Source organism: Pezoporus occidentalis, unplaced genomic scaffold (genome assembly GCF_034315485.1).
Source record: "Pezoporus occidentalis ecotype Australia unplaced genomic scaffold, CSIRO_AGI_Poc_V1 ctg3, whole genome shotgun sequence".
Classification (NCBI taxonomy): domain Eukaryota; kingdom Metazoa; phylum Chordata; class Aves; order Psittaciformes; family Psittacidae; genus Pezoporus; species Pezoporus occidentalis.
The window spans coordinates 9,628,113-9,642,708 of NW_026914940.1; the positions used below are offsets into that span (position 1 = coordinate 9,628,113).

At 40.7% G+C, this 14,596-nt stretch overlaps 1 long non-coding RNA gene across 1 annotated transcript; it reads right to left on the minus strand.

Moving 5' to 3' along the window:
- Window positions 1–505: 505 nt before the first annotated feature.
- Window positions 506–11,359, minus strand: LOC134168033 (uncharacterized). The gene is made up of 3 exons (XR_009966373.1): window positions 11,244–11,359; window positions 2,925–3,000; window positions 506–1,613 (listed from the first exon to the last, which is right to left on the minus strand). It is a non-coding gene; the product is annotated as an uncharacterized LOC134168033 (long non-coding RNA).
- Window positions 11,360–14,596: the final 3,237 nt, after the last annotated feature.

Consider the following 14,596-nt stretch of genomic DNA (forward strand, 5'->3'; position numbering starts at 1 on the left):
TTTTGAAGAACAAGTTATGACACTGCAGGTACCAAGACCTCCTTGTGTGCTATAAAGCAACAAAAAAGAACTCTTTACTACTTCACAGTTCACCTTGAAGATAGAGTGTCCAGGTCAGGCTCAGGTGTGCTCCTGCTGATGCCAGGTGTCAATAGAGAGCTCTCTAATGACTCATTTGCTAATTAAAGGCTTCCCTGAAATACAGATCACTGCTTCTTAAATATTCAGTGCACAAAGCTGAATATTCTTGCAGCTACTTACCAAATCTTTCATATGATCATGGATTAGACACAGAGGAAACAGGACTCAAAAAAAAAGACAAATCAAGGTAAAATCACCAGCACATAAAAGTAGTGTTTTTTCATATGAAAGAATATATACATATATCTTCACTTGGAGATTTACACAGACAACAGTATTTAGCTTAATAAACGTAAGAATAAAAAGACTTTTACGGAAGGATTTGGTTTTAAAAATGCATGGCCTTACAATGAGCTTTGGGTAAGTCATCAGCTGCGGCTATTAATGCAAGAATTGAGGAGTTTCAAGCACGAAACAAACATTACAGTCCTCAAGTTGCTATGGACATAAACAGAATAGGCCCTTTTCTACTCTAAATTCAACAGTAGATAGATATGGATGGGTGAGTAGAGGGAAAAACAGGAGATTCATATCATGAAACAACAGCAGTGAAGTTAGCCATCTAGTGTCAGCTAGTTGTCCAGGCACAACTGTTTGCTTGGCTATGCTCTGAACTGGAATGGGGAAGTAATGCAGTTTTTCCAAGCCTGGTCCTCTCAAGCTGCAGCAGTTCCCAGAGACACAAATACAGAAGCTGCTGCATTGTCATAACTGAGCATGTCATGCTAAAAAATGGGCCAGGAACACACAGTAGGTAAATAAGAATACTTCATGCTGATCCAGGTGGTGAAAATTGTATTCTGAAACTAGTGTTGCAAAGTGTTTGGCTCTGATAAGGAGTCTCCTGACTCTCCACTTGACACAGGTAATGGTGCAGCACTACCACGTCCATCCAAGGTTGCCCATGGATGTTTTCCATGGGGACATTCAGCTGTTGAGCCAGCATTTGTTCTTTCTTTGCGATAGCTTATGCATCATTAATGACATGTGCACCTGAACCTGGCAACTCCTGCCAGAGATGAATAAGTGGGGTTATGATAAGGTTTATATTCCTACAGATAGCAAGAATATCCAGAGTTATAAATATTGCTAACAGATACATCCTGGTTGTTCAGCTTCATTCTTCAGAGCTTAAGCAAAAACCTAATTATTACAGATACAAAATAGACTTACTAGAGTAAGAGAGGGGAGAAAATGAGAAACATTATCCCTGACCTCCCAGCTATGAGAATCATATACCTTTCTCTAAGACAGCCATCCCCACACCTAGGTGGAGATTTGGAACCAGATGCTACACAGACCTTTGTGCTGCTCCAGGAGGAGTTCTTGCCTTCTTGCTTTCTGTTAGCTATATGGATTTCTGCTGGAATGCGGATCACTTAATGAGTGCCATACAGGCAGAGAAGGGATTCATCATGATCAGTCTCAGACCTGACAGGGTCTTCAAAAAGTTTCCGAAAGAAAACAGGAAGCTGCCAAAAAGAAGTGGACATCTCTGGCCCAACAGTTGGCTTTTTTGTTTGAAACCAAGAAAAGCACCATTCATGACTCAAATTGATTAAAACTGAGTGCAATCGCCAGAGCACCAATAATTGCTGGAAGAGGGCAACGGTCACCCTAACGCGTTGTCACTTCAGAGGAAGCTGAACACTAACAACCAATCAAGGAGCATTAGTTCAAAGTAACCTTTTAATGACCCCTGATTTCTCCTTCAGGAAATATTTTCTGCACAATTTGTATTACATTTTCAATGGTAGCCCATAAGCCCTTGAATACCTTATTCATTTAAAATTCTTAAAGCATGCAGAGCTCTTTCCTGCTCCATTCTGGCTGTGCACTCTGAATACCTTCTAACATGATTTTCAGATGAACCCCAGGAATTCTGCAGCTCATCTAATTTTGTCCCATCTTTGCCACTTGTTTGCAACAAAACTACTTCTTTTGCTAACTCTTCCACAGCTGCCACTTGTTTTACTTGCTTTGTTTCTCCTGATGACTTACCCCCGATTAACTCAGGCTCCCACTTGACTTAGTTTTACTTTTTTATTCACTCACTTACGTGCAACAGACACCTCTTCCTTTCCCAGAATGTTGTGTTCAGCATTGCAACTTTATGTTTTCCTTACAGCCTGAAGGTTGGATTAACATGTAAACTGTAGTATTACCACTCCTATTTGCGGAGGAAAAAAACCCCAAGGTTATTGCACTTCAAGCTTTTCCAGTAAAGCTATAAAATGTAACACTGCCTCAGAAAACCCAGTGCAAATAAAAAGTACTCAAAAGATATATGGTTTTTAAGCTTACAATTTTTAAAAAGACTTCAGGATCTGTGAAAACATATTTACTCTTTAGGTCATCTGGATTTTTCTTTCTAAAGGAATTACTTCCTCTGTTGTGCTAGAACCTCTGACAGTTTCATACTGGCCTTGTTTTATTTTGCTTCGGTGACACATTTCTCATGTTCAGCTATTCCCGAGTGATGTATGCACATTAAAAATACCTTTCTATAAATCAGAGATCTATATCACAAAGAATAAGACCAGGAAGGCACATACCTTGAGCATCTAATATCTCCATGTTTGTGTATTTTCCTACTTCAGATTGTGCCTTGGCCTTTTTTAATCTCTTTCAGTATCACCTAAAACATACTGCAAGCATTTAAGATCAGGGACCGCCCTTTTTATGTTTCCAAATCACCAGAAGGCTGTATAAATATTAAATTATACTAATTAATAATCTATCTCTTTAGAAGTGAAAAATGGAGTTCTGGGAAGTAATCTCACCCTATCAAGACAGAATGAAATCCCATGCATGAAGAGGCCTGTAATTAAGTGGAAATGTCTGGAAACCTAGGGAAACCTAGTGAGGAAGGAAAGCATTTTAGGTGCAGTGAAACAGAATGGTCCCCAACTGAATAGAAGAGAACCTCACTGCTGTCTTTCCCATACAAAGATCAGCTCTCAAGGCAGAGGTGACCCCAGAGCAAGAATGGGGTAAGGAAGCTTCCCCTGCAAGCAGGGAGGAAGAGAAACATTCCCCTGCCCGTGAATTAGTAAATAGGTTGAAGGCAGCTGGAATTAGAGGAAGCAACTGGACAAAAATCTCTCAGAGCTTTGAGAGAAGATTGATAGCCTCCAAGGGAGTGACACAATTTAATGAAGAAAGGCAGACAACAGCGTCTTGATTTGGGGGGCTGTATACTTGTCCTGGAGCTGGCAGACTGAGCCAGATCACCAACTTGCCCCAAAATTCTTCATGGCAGAAAATGGAGACTGGCTGTGTCCCAGCTTGAACCAGGTTAAGTTATTTCAATACAACTAGACTCAGATACAAACGTCCCTGGGAAATATGAAGGACACAAGCACCTGAAAGGGGATTTTTGCTGGGTCTGCATATCAAGCATCTCCCCACCTACAACAGGAGGAAGGAATATAATTATTGACCCTGGAAACAGGCTTTCAGCATGGATGCTGCTGCCACCAATGCATATATGCAGGAGTGTTTGTCTACACCAAAGCTTTAGTCTGCTGCTTGTGCTTTGCCTCAGTTTCCCTGTATGCAAACAGAAAAGGTAGTAGGTGTTTGGTGTGTCTTGTTCTAGAAGGATTCTAGAAAGAGCAAGAAGACCTTTTTAGTTTTTAAAACTCCTTATTTTCTCTTTCCAAGTTGACCAGAAAAACTGCAGGTTCTCTCGTTTCCTCTGTGATCTTAAAATAGTGTTGGACCCTTTTCCCTGTCATTCTCACAGCAGTATAAAAGTGGTGCATTGCCCCCTTCGGGACTCTCATTATGCTTTAGCTCCTCTGGATAGTTGAGGTAGATGAAGCTTTTGGGATTCATTTGTGAGGTTCAAAATTTTTTAGATAAAACATCTGTTTTGTTAGAGTAGCACACACCATCCTTAGAGCTGGGGAAAGAAGGGAATATTGGGCTACTGCAAACTCTCTATATAAAGGAGAAGCAGTGATTTCTCTGGGGTCAAAGTCCAGAGAATCTGGACTTTGTTTATTCTCTCTGGCCTGCAAACAGGGAATAAGGAACCATAAACACCTACAAGGCAAAAGCAAAACCAACCCTAGAGAAACATGCAGCATTAATCTAACTCTGAGTTAGACTCATGCAACTTCCACTGATGTCTAGCACCAGCTGCTGCTGCTCATGCTACTGTGGAGGAAAGGACCTACCACATTAAGAGCTGCCTTTACAGCAGAGCCTAAAAATCAGTCATGAAATCAGACACAAGGAAGTATATGGGGAAAAAAAAAACAGTGCTGTTTTACTGTGAGAAGAGCAGGAATCTTTATATGATGGGGTGTACTGGAGAATGTCAGGTATGTACATAAAATAAAGGGTTGTTGCAACAAACACAGACCATTTTGCTAATCTTTGCTGAGAAATCAGCATGAAAAGTTCATCATTTCTAAGTCAGCTGGTCCTGTCATGTCTGTTGCCCAATCTGCTTGACCCAGCCCATGATAAAGGAAAGGCAAAAAAGATACTAATTTCTGATGGACTTTCCCTTGATGAACCTGTTGCCAGAGGGGGAAGGTCTGGCTCAGTAAAGCTCTGCAGCCAGGTGTCTGTGGGGTTCACAGAGGGAGCACAGACATATACAGTTCTCCTTTCTGCAAGTTTCTCTATTCATTTCTTTTCCTTATCCATTGCTTTGCAGATCCAGTCTGTGAGGCTTTTAAGCCTCATTTAATCAAAAGTTTTTGCAGTGATCTGACTCATCATAAACCTGGTCATTCTAATTTTGGCTGCTCCATCTTTTACCTGCATCACATTGGTGTCACTGAGTCTAGGTATTGACTAGGTCTGTAAGCCCTAATTTTCTTATACATCTCTTGGGGTGTTTAAAGGAAAACTTCACCCAAGCTGGATAGGGAAGAAAATATCTGACAAGCCAGGAACACAAAAAAAAACAACAAAGAATGGCCAAGTGATGCATCTTGAGCACTGAAGTTGAGACTTGAGCAATGAGCACCTTCCACCTGCGCTTCAGACTAGAGTTCGTGTGGTTATATGAAACCATGCTGCAGCCCCTCTTCTGCTCCATGACTTATCTGTCAGATCCTAATTTCCCTGGGGACAACAAGGAGAGATGTTGCAGCACTGGAATGCAGCAAGTCAGCATCTCCCTGTTCATGGGACCCAGTTCTCAAAGCCATGTTCCTCTGCTGCACCCAGTGCCAGGCTCCTTACCTAGACATATGCCAGATGTGCAGTCTGCTTTGGGACTTTCACATGCTAAGATAGGATAAATTTGAGAAGTCAGAGGGCAGAATGAGCTTTAAGGACAGTAGGTAGATCTTTAGTTAAACACCACCTGACAAAGAGAATAATCATGTCTTCTGCTTTCAGAGAAAGCAGCTGGAATAAGCCCAAAATTTTTTCTGCAGCTATCACAACTCAACCACACTGCACACTAAGTACTGTAAAAATGATACAGTGTTAAAATGAAAGAAGTGCAGTAGTTGGATTAAAATTGCACTGGGAATCTCAATTTCACATTTCTTTGCTATGTGTACGCTTCAGCTCGCGGCCACAATGTATTAACAGTGACTTTCCACAGATAAGGTTGTTAGAAAGGATTCAGCAAAGTAACAGTATAAACTCTATCTTCCGGAGCAAGACCTGTATGTGCTTCCCACTGGCTTTATGGAGAACTTTCCTTTTGAATCCATGGACAGCACATAGCTCTCAGGCCCTTCCGCTGGTCACTCTGACAGTGGTTTGCATTTTCGTATGTGATGCAGAATCACTGTAACTTAAGTCCTTATGTCGCCTTCTGCCTTAAACAGATGCTGTTTGCTTTCTCTGAGTGGATGTATTTCTGTGGTGAGAGAAAGAATCTCAACACAATGCTGGTGAAACTCTTCACTTCTCTGTGCTTTTCTGTAACCAATTGCTCTCCTGCAAAGATGGGTATGGAAGTCTGCCAGATCCTAGTGGTTGATTTTCAAGCCTTTATTATATAGGTTATTACAGTAGTTACAAGGCAATGAAGCTATCCAACATATATATCAGCTGAGGGCTGTATGCATACTTCAAGAAACAGTTTAAGAATAACCTGTGATTATGCATTTGATTAAGAGTTCAAATGTATATGTTGAAAGAAAAGGACAAGCATTTGCTGTTACAAGTCACTGTGATTCTGTTCACTGCAGAGATGCTAGGTAAATTTATACAGAGACTATCTGACTCTGGGAACTTGTGGCTAGCAGAATAGTGTGAAATATTTATATTGATGTAATCCCTCCAACAATATTTTAGAGACAAAAGACAAAAGGGCAAAGAGTCTTTAAGAAGATGTTTTGTCAGCATGGTATTAGACCGTTGCACTCTAAAACTGGGGTACCAGAATATGCTTGGTAAGCATATTTTTGCCTTTTTAGGGTGGTCAAAGATAATTTTCTCCTTGCAGTAACTTACCAAAAGGAATCTAGAAGCACAGAATACTAAATTATCAGTATAGCACAAAGTTATGTATTATTTACTAGCACAGTGTGAGCTGTCAGGTCAGTTAAATCAATTATTCACCATTTGTTCAATTTAGCTTTGTATAAATCTTCATTTTCTCACTCAGCAAATTCCAAATTTACTACAAAGCCTGATGCAATGTCTGTAATGAGAACAGACTGTAAAGTATAAAAAGGCAGACAGCTTACTAAATTTATAAGCAGTTGCTTGAAAAAAATGATCAATGTCTACACTCAGCTTTATGTTATCTAGAGTGTGATTTTTGTGCATAAATCATACATGATATATATATATATAAATTTGCATCTTGAGACAGAAGGATTGAATTCCATCAATTTCTTGACTGTTAAATACAGTAAGAGATTAAGACATTCCCATAAGGACTGAGTGACTGAGTAGAGGAGGGATTCACAGACTATTAAGGTTAGAAAGGACCACTACAGACTGTGACCTCTTGGATCACATACACCATAAACCTTCACAGAAGAACTACTGCACCAAAACAATGTATTCTTATTGAACTAGACCGTGTCAGAAGAACTTCTTTTTCTCCCCAGTTTAGCCCTAACTTGCTGCTTCACATTAGTGGAAATATGTATATAGAGAAGGGTAAAAAAGATTTGCTTACTTGTGCAATCAGACAGCCAGCAATCGTGTGAGATCCAAAGCCTGATCTGTTGCATCATGTACAACTGGAATACATTTCTAGAAAAAATGATTTACATTACAGATTTAAGTGCAGTATTGTTCAAGGAGCATGGAAACTATGAGATTATCTACCTTCTGCACCTCAACTTTGCCCAAGGGAAAACCCTCAAATGAGAAGTTAATGCAACCACTCTTTTTTCTATGCCTGGCTATGTGAATGGATTGGGAAAATGTTAAAAAATCAACGCATGAAAACAACTGATTTGTGGTTTATTGATTAAAGATTATCGTTCAAGAGCTGAGGAATGGGAGCTGGCTGTGTACACTTTTAGTATGGCTCACTTGTGAAGCGAGTTGGCTCAACCCACAGAAAAACCTAGATCTAAGTCTTGTCTGCTTTCTTTGCAGTGGTCATTACCTCATTGATTTCTGAAATGGTCATTGTTTCGTTCACCAAAACATGCATAATGATGACCCTGGTGTACTAAATGAGAACTTTTTTCTCTTTTCTCTCTGTACTTCCCTTTTCAACACAGACTTCAGTTATGAGAAAATATTATATCATGGCTTCTTTTTTCCCTTCTAGGTCCAAAATTTGAGCTGAACAGAATTCTTCAAAGGAATAGTCATAAGAAGGCCCAGATTCTGCACTCATTTACTGTGTTGTAGGATGTAGTTCTAAGTGCAGCTGTTTCAAAGTTTCCATTTCTTACGTAGCTGAATTGTCTTTACAAAGCACGGCTGTCCTCATGACCTGTCCTTGTCACTGAGTGCTTTGAAAGTAAATTGTGCTACTTTGAGTAGAAAATGGAAGAAAACTTAGCATTCAGCAGAAGAAGTATAATACACAGAAGATATCCCCAGAACACCAGGGAGAAACATAGCTGAAACCTGTCTGACTTCTTGTATTTCATTCATACTTCATTCTATTAAATCAAAAAGTTTAGAGAGAATGAAACAATCAAATTATCATAGAATCATAGAATACCAGGTTGGAAGGGACCTCAAGGATCATATGGCCCAACTTCTCTTGGCAAAGCATGAATTAGACTAGATGGCATAGCACCCAAACTATGCAATCTCCTTGTCATCTGGGTTTAAAGATGGATTAAAGAGGACATGAGACTTGCAAAAAAAGAAAAAGGTGATATGAGTTTAGCTGAAACATGGATATATATTTTCAAGTTCTTTCATTTCTGAATATCAAAATTTCTATTATTCCCTGAGGCCTTTTACCACCTAGAATGATGGTTTTCTGGAGCAAAGGTGATTTTGTTTCTGTACAGTGAACTGGGGATGTGACAGCAGTTCAGTCTGTCTATACTGCATAGCAGTTAGGTACTGGCAAAGGTGAGGGGTGGGCTGTTAGCTTTTTGGAAACCAGAACACAGGAAGACCTTTCCATGCTTCACAGAAAAAAAAATAGCTGGCGATGAGATGTAAAACTGTTGCTCCTCCAAGTATTTCTGTGAATTTTCAGTCTATTCTCATGGTTGGATGGATCAAAAAGCATCAAATGGACTGAGCCATTCATTGCTACAGAATAGACTGCTTTCAGTGTCATACAGTTACCACCTTATTGTGAGGCAGATTGAAACCCGGATAAGCAGAGTAAATTACAGATGTGCATTTAGAAAATATATTTCATTACAGTCGCAAATCTTTTCTTGGACAGAAGGGTTTGGAGAGGTCTTTTGGAAGAGGTGTTAGGTATTCAAAATTCATGAAATCCTATACATTTTTTAGAGAAGTCTGGTATAGAGAAAGGTGTTCAACTTAACGCCTACTTGGTGTTCTCTATCATACTATGTTATTGACTTCCCATTCCATACATTTTTTTGTGCCTTTCATGTCCTCAGTAACAAGGACAAAGTGTCTCTAAAAGGTAAGCACATAATATCTGTAAAGTATTCTGAAGTATCTTTAAAAATTTTTACATTTCTCTGGTTTTAAACCTAGGATGTTTGGAAAATAAAAATACATTAGACATCCGAACAAGACACCAAAACCCGCCTGCAGAAAAATAGGTTCATGACAGCATTAATTCTTTAAAAGTCCACTAGTTTAGTTAGTTACTGAAGACACTTCAGAGAGGACTTCTGCAAGATTTTTATCCCATGGAAATTAGTATGTCAAGATATGTTGGAAGTCTGACATTATTTCTTTGTCTATCCATGCAAGAATGTAATCGAAGAAAAAAACTAAATTAAACATTTATGACAGAAACTGTTTGAAAGCTGAGATAGAACCTAGCACTAATGTGCCAACTTTCCAGTCTGGTACCTTGCAGACAAACTTTGTCCCTGACAGATGTTCTATTTATGTTTCCTATGTTTCTTGGGTATTTAAAAAAGTATTGTTATTAAGAAAACATCCCTTGTTACATAGGTAAGAATCAGTTCCTTCCTTGCCACCTCTAAAAGACTTGTTTTTCCAGCCAAATGTTCAAGCATGTACCAGTGTTGTGTAGCTGAAGGAGAAACTGGCCTATAGGCTCAATGTTGATTACAGGACTACCTGTCCTTCGACTTCCTCTTTAATAAAAACAGCATCATAAAATGATTGAATAGTTTGGTTTGAAAAGGCTCTTCAAAGCTCATCTAGTCCAACTTCACTGCAACGATCAGAGACATGTTCAACTAGATCAGGTTGCTCAGAACCACATCCAGCCTGGCCTTGAATTTTTCCAGGGATGAGGCATTCACAGCTTCTCTGGGCAGCCTGTGCCAGTGTTTCACCACTCCTACAGGAAAGAGTTTCTTCCTTATCTCTAGACTAAATTTACCCTCTGTTAGTTTAAAACAATTACCCTTGTCCTACCACTACAGACCCTACTAAAAAGTTTGTCCCACCTTTCTTATAAGACTCCTTTAAGTATTAAAAGGCTACAGTAAGGTCTACCCAGAACCTTCTCTTCTCCAGGCTGAACAACCCCAACTCTATCATCCTGTCTTCATAGCAGAGGTGCTCCAGACCTCTGATCCCCTTCATGGCCTCCTCTGAACTCTGGGGAGACCTTAGAGCAGCTTCCAGTACCTAAAGGTGGCTTACAAAAAAATCTGGAGAGGGACATTTTACAAGGCTATGTAGTGACAGGAGAAGGGGAAATGGCTTTAAAATCAAAAAGGGTGGATTTATATTAGACACGAGAAAGAAATTGTTCACTATGAGGGTGATGAGGCACCAGCACAGGGTGCCCAGAGAAGCTGTGACTGCCCCATCCCTGGCAGTGTTCAAGGCCAGGCTGGACAGGCCTTGGAGCACTTCTAATGGAAAGTGTCCCTGCTTGTGTCAGGGGGCTGGAACTGGATGTGCTTTAAGGTCCCTTCCAACCCAAACCATCCTGTGACCCTGGGATTCTAAGAAGTATTTTTGTGAGGGATGATTTTAACATCAATCAATCAATCATCAATCAGAGTTAGTTATAGAACAATTTAAAGGAAGAACAGCACTGAACACTGAATCATCAGGAAAAAAAAACCAAATAAATTACATTTACTGTGCGTAGTCAACGCTGAACATCTACAGCACAGTGCAGGAAATGGGCCACTGTCCTATGCTGAGACATAAAATGTTTGAATTATCCTGGTTAGTTTTCTCACTCTGAGTTCTCTATAGTCTCTATTAAGGCAAACTCGTGTTGTGGAGGATGAAATATTTTTCCATAAGCCACCCCTCTCCTCCAAAAGATCCTCTCGGGGCATCTGTAACTCATCCTGCAACGGCTGAATATATAAACTCTGATGTCAAAGTATATTCAAAGAAGTGTTTAGCAACATAAAATCATCCATAGATGCTATACAAGAATAATAAGTTGGTGATAATATTTTCCAAATAAAATCATTCAGGATAAAAATAACTTCTATTTTTTTAATAATGTCAAATGAAAGGATGAGCATTGCATCAGCAGACTTTCACAACACATTAAAAATCCCAGAGAAACAATGCATCATACATGAAGAGCTTCCTACCAGATTCATGCCACTAATGAAATTCTACGCAACTTCTTCCAGGAAAATAGCTTGCATACTCTGAGGCTGTATCCAGGGTTTTTACAAACTGTTCTGCATGATTCATTCAGTGCTCGGCAGATTAGATGTTATTGAATTCACATGAGTTCACGTTAAATAAATAAAGCAAAACACAACAGCTGGGGCTACTCATCACTCAAGCACATGACATCCATTGCCAAACCCAAGAGAGACTCAGAAGTGTTGTAATTACCAAACTGGGTCAGTGGTGAAGTAGAAAGTGGGGACTGTTATAACAACAACTCCTTGGATTATCTGTGATCAGAACAAAACATGAGAGTAGCAACAGCCCAGGTTTGTGTACAAGGAATCACTTCATGGAGGAACAGCATTTCATCCTGTAAAATTCCATTACATGGAAAAGGGTGAATGGGAACAATCTCATCCCATGCATTACAGTGAATTGAATGGCCTATGTTACAAGTGCCACACATGCAGAAATCCAACGGAGATTCAGGAGCATAAGTTTCTCTGGTTTAAACTTCCAGTGGTATCTCCCCAGAAGGCTGTTCACAGCTCTGTGCTTGCTCTGTGCTTCACCAGGGCCAGGCACAGGAGCAGAAGCAGAGGAAATGAAAAGAGGAGGTATGCAGCTAAGGAACGAGTCTGCGTCAAGGAAGAGCAAGGGCTTGAGATCAAGGTGTACAAGGGACAAGCAGGAACAACTTCACACTACAGGAAGGAGGGAAGCTACAGCTCTGAGCAATTCAAGGCCTTTCATTCATGTTAGCTCAGCCTCCATGATAAAGCTCTCAAGCCTATACACAGCACAGGCTAGAAGTGTTAATGTAAATCAAGAGGAGCCAAGGGAACTTCGTGACTAGTGCAGCACCTGGCTTGTTTTAACTTTCCCACCCTGCAAGACCAGGGGCTGCTGGGGAGAAGAAACGAGTGGCCTTTGGCATGAGTCTGCTGCAAGAGTCAAATTCAGAGTTTCCATTCCACAGCAAGACACCTTCACCACTCAGCACCCCACCCCTGGCGTGTGCATACTCATTCTTTGTTTTGATAAGCAAATCAGTATGTACTTTAATGTATTATACCTGGGGGAATTTAACTCAGTATGCTGGGCTGAGGTTCCAAGAGGATGTAGTTAATTTTGACGCATGTAATTTGTTTTTTGTTTCTTTTCCAAATAGGACAAGAAAAAAGCTAGGGCTGGATTTTTGCCTGGTTTTCATTCTCAATCATCATTTATCCCCTTACTCAGCTGACATCAGTGGAAGTGTCAGAAAATCTTCCTCTTGAAAACGATCATAAACAATACAGATACACAGAAAACAAAAATAATTGAGGAGGACACAGGAATCAGCACTCAGCTCTTGCTCTCATCCTTGTCACTGCATTCTGCAATGCTCAAACATTTGCCATAGGAATGGCAAATAGCCCTGCATCACAACCACTAAAGGATACTCATGCCTGGATCCCACCTAGGGATCCAGATCACAGATTATAGTTTGCACCCTCCGCTCAGCTGTTATGCACCTAGAAGCATGTAAAACTATACACATGACTCAAGTTTGACCCAGGAAGTCACCTAAAATCTGCCTTTATACATACAGAAATGCACTTTTCCATCGAGAGATAAGGGGTGAGGGGTCATAATCAAAAGTTAAATACTTCAGAAATTAGTTGATTCTCATGTGAGTAAAGAGCCTCACTCAGTGACCAGAATGAAGTAATGACCACATATTCTTGTAAGGCTCACTCCTGTGGGATGCTGAGCTTTCATGTTGATGGGTGAGACAACAGTACTCAAGAAGCTGGGTGACAATGTCAATATAAGCAGTGTCTCTAATATGCTGGGGTTGAAACAGTACAAAGTAGTAGTTCAAGTCAGTAGTTAATAGTTGACACTGGCAGTCATGCAAAACCACCCATTTTCCTCCCTCCCAGACTCTTTCTTTTAATGCTTCTTAACTTATAGCTGTTATAGTACAGGCTTAAGGCAACTCTCAGCTCTGATCCCCGGTTATTCTCTCCCCAGGAACATGATGTCAAAGGTAAGAGGCTCTAGAATGCTTTTTAGGCAGTTTTATTTAGAAAATAAATTTAGGCAAGTTTATTTAGAAATACTGATGGCAAGGAAATTTTGGGGTGCAGATGTCAAAGTACCTGTTATACTTGGAGAGCTATTTTTAATGCAGCCAGCTCGGTTGCCATGAGAGGGACAGAGCCATAGAACAGCTAGGGTCCACTTAACACTGAGCCTGTCACTTTATAAGGCCACAGTGGGTCAGGAAAGAAGGAGAAGGAGCCTCTACAAATAGCAAATGTCTCACAGCTTTAAAAGCACAAGTCTTTCATTTGAAACAACTGCAAGAAGGGTGCCGAGAAGACTGAAACTTTGAATATCCCTTGTTCAGCAAGCTGACTCGCTGGGCTGGGAACGTGTTGGAGCTTGCTGTCCTGTAGTCTAACATGCTCCCTCTCTTGTCTGTTTGTCTGTTCACTCTTCCATGACTTTACAGCTGCTTTATATAACAAGCACACAGGCACCTTACACCACTGGGTGTGTGCAGTAGTAAGACTTTAGCTGCCACTCCAGACTTCAGCTGGTATTTTAAGAAAAGCTGCAACATTTTCCTTTCAGTTTTCACTATCCCTTGATGCTACTCCTGCCATTCTGGGGGCAAAAGGAACTGCAGAGCACCCATACGAAGCGTTTTTGAGTGCTCTTGCATTTTTACAGGAGAAGAGTGCTTGAACCACACCCCGGAAGATTTTCACTAGAGCCAAGCACTGCCTTCAGATATTTCTACATAGGCAACATTCGAGACCTGCCAAGACTCATGTGCCAAGTGTGAGATTCACACAGCCAAAACCCCTTCCCCCAGATACTGCTGCCTCCTGGCATCTCCATCCATGCTTCCTGCATTTACAGCTCAGCCCCTTCTCTTCCACTGCCTCTCTCCTGCTTTGGGACCTGGTTAGTCCAGTTTGTGGACTATCTGGGCTGCTCCATCTCGACCATGGGGCCCCTCTTGGAGTACAAGTGCTGAAGTGATTTATTTCTTTTTTTTCCCACTCTGAGTAGTCACTCACTCATCAGTGAGCCTCTCCCTGTGATTTGACAACAGATAACATTGCCTCGTGCGTCAAAGGCAAAGTCTGCTTTTGGTTGCAGGAGATGATGGCTGGCATGACAGCAGCTGAATGACGGCTTTTTCCATGTGTGCTGTTACTAATCCCATTTCATTCAATATTTGGCCAATTTTGTCAACTTCAGCTCTCATAGCATGAGTCACAAGCTTTATGGGTGAAGCTAAGGTGTGCAAGGGACCCAGAGCCCC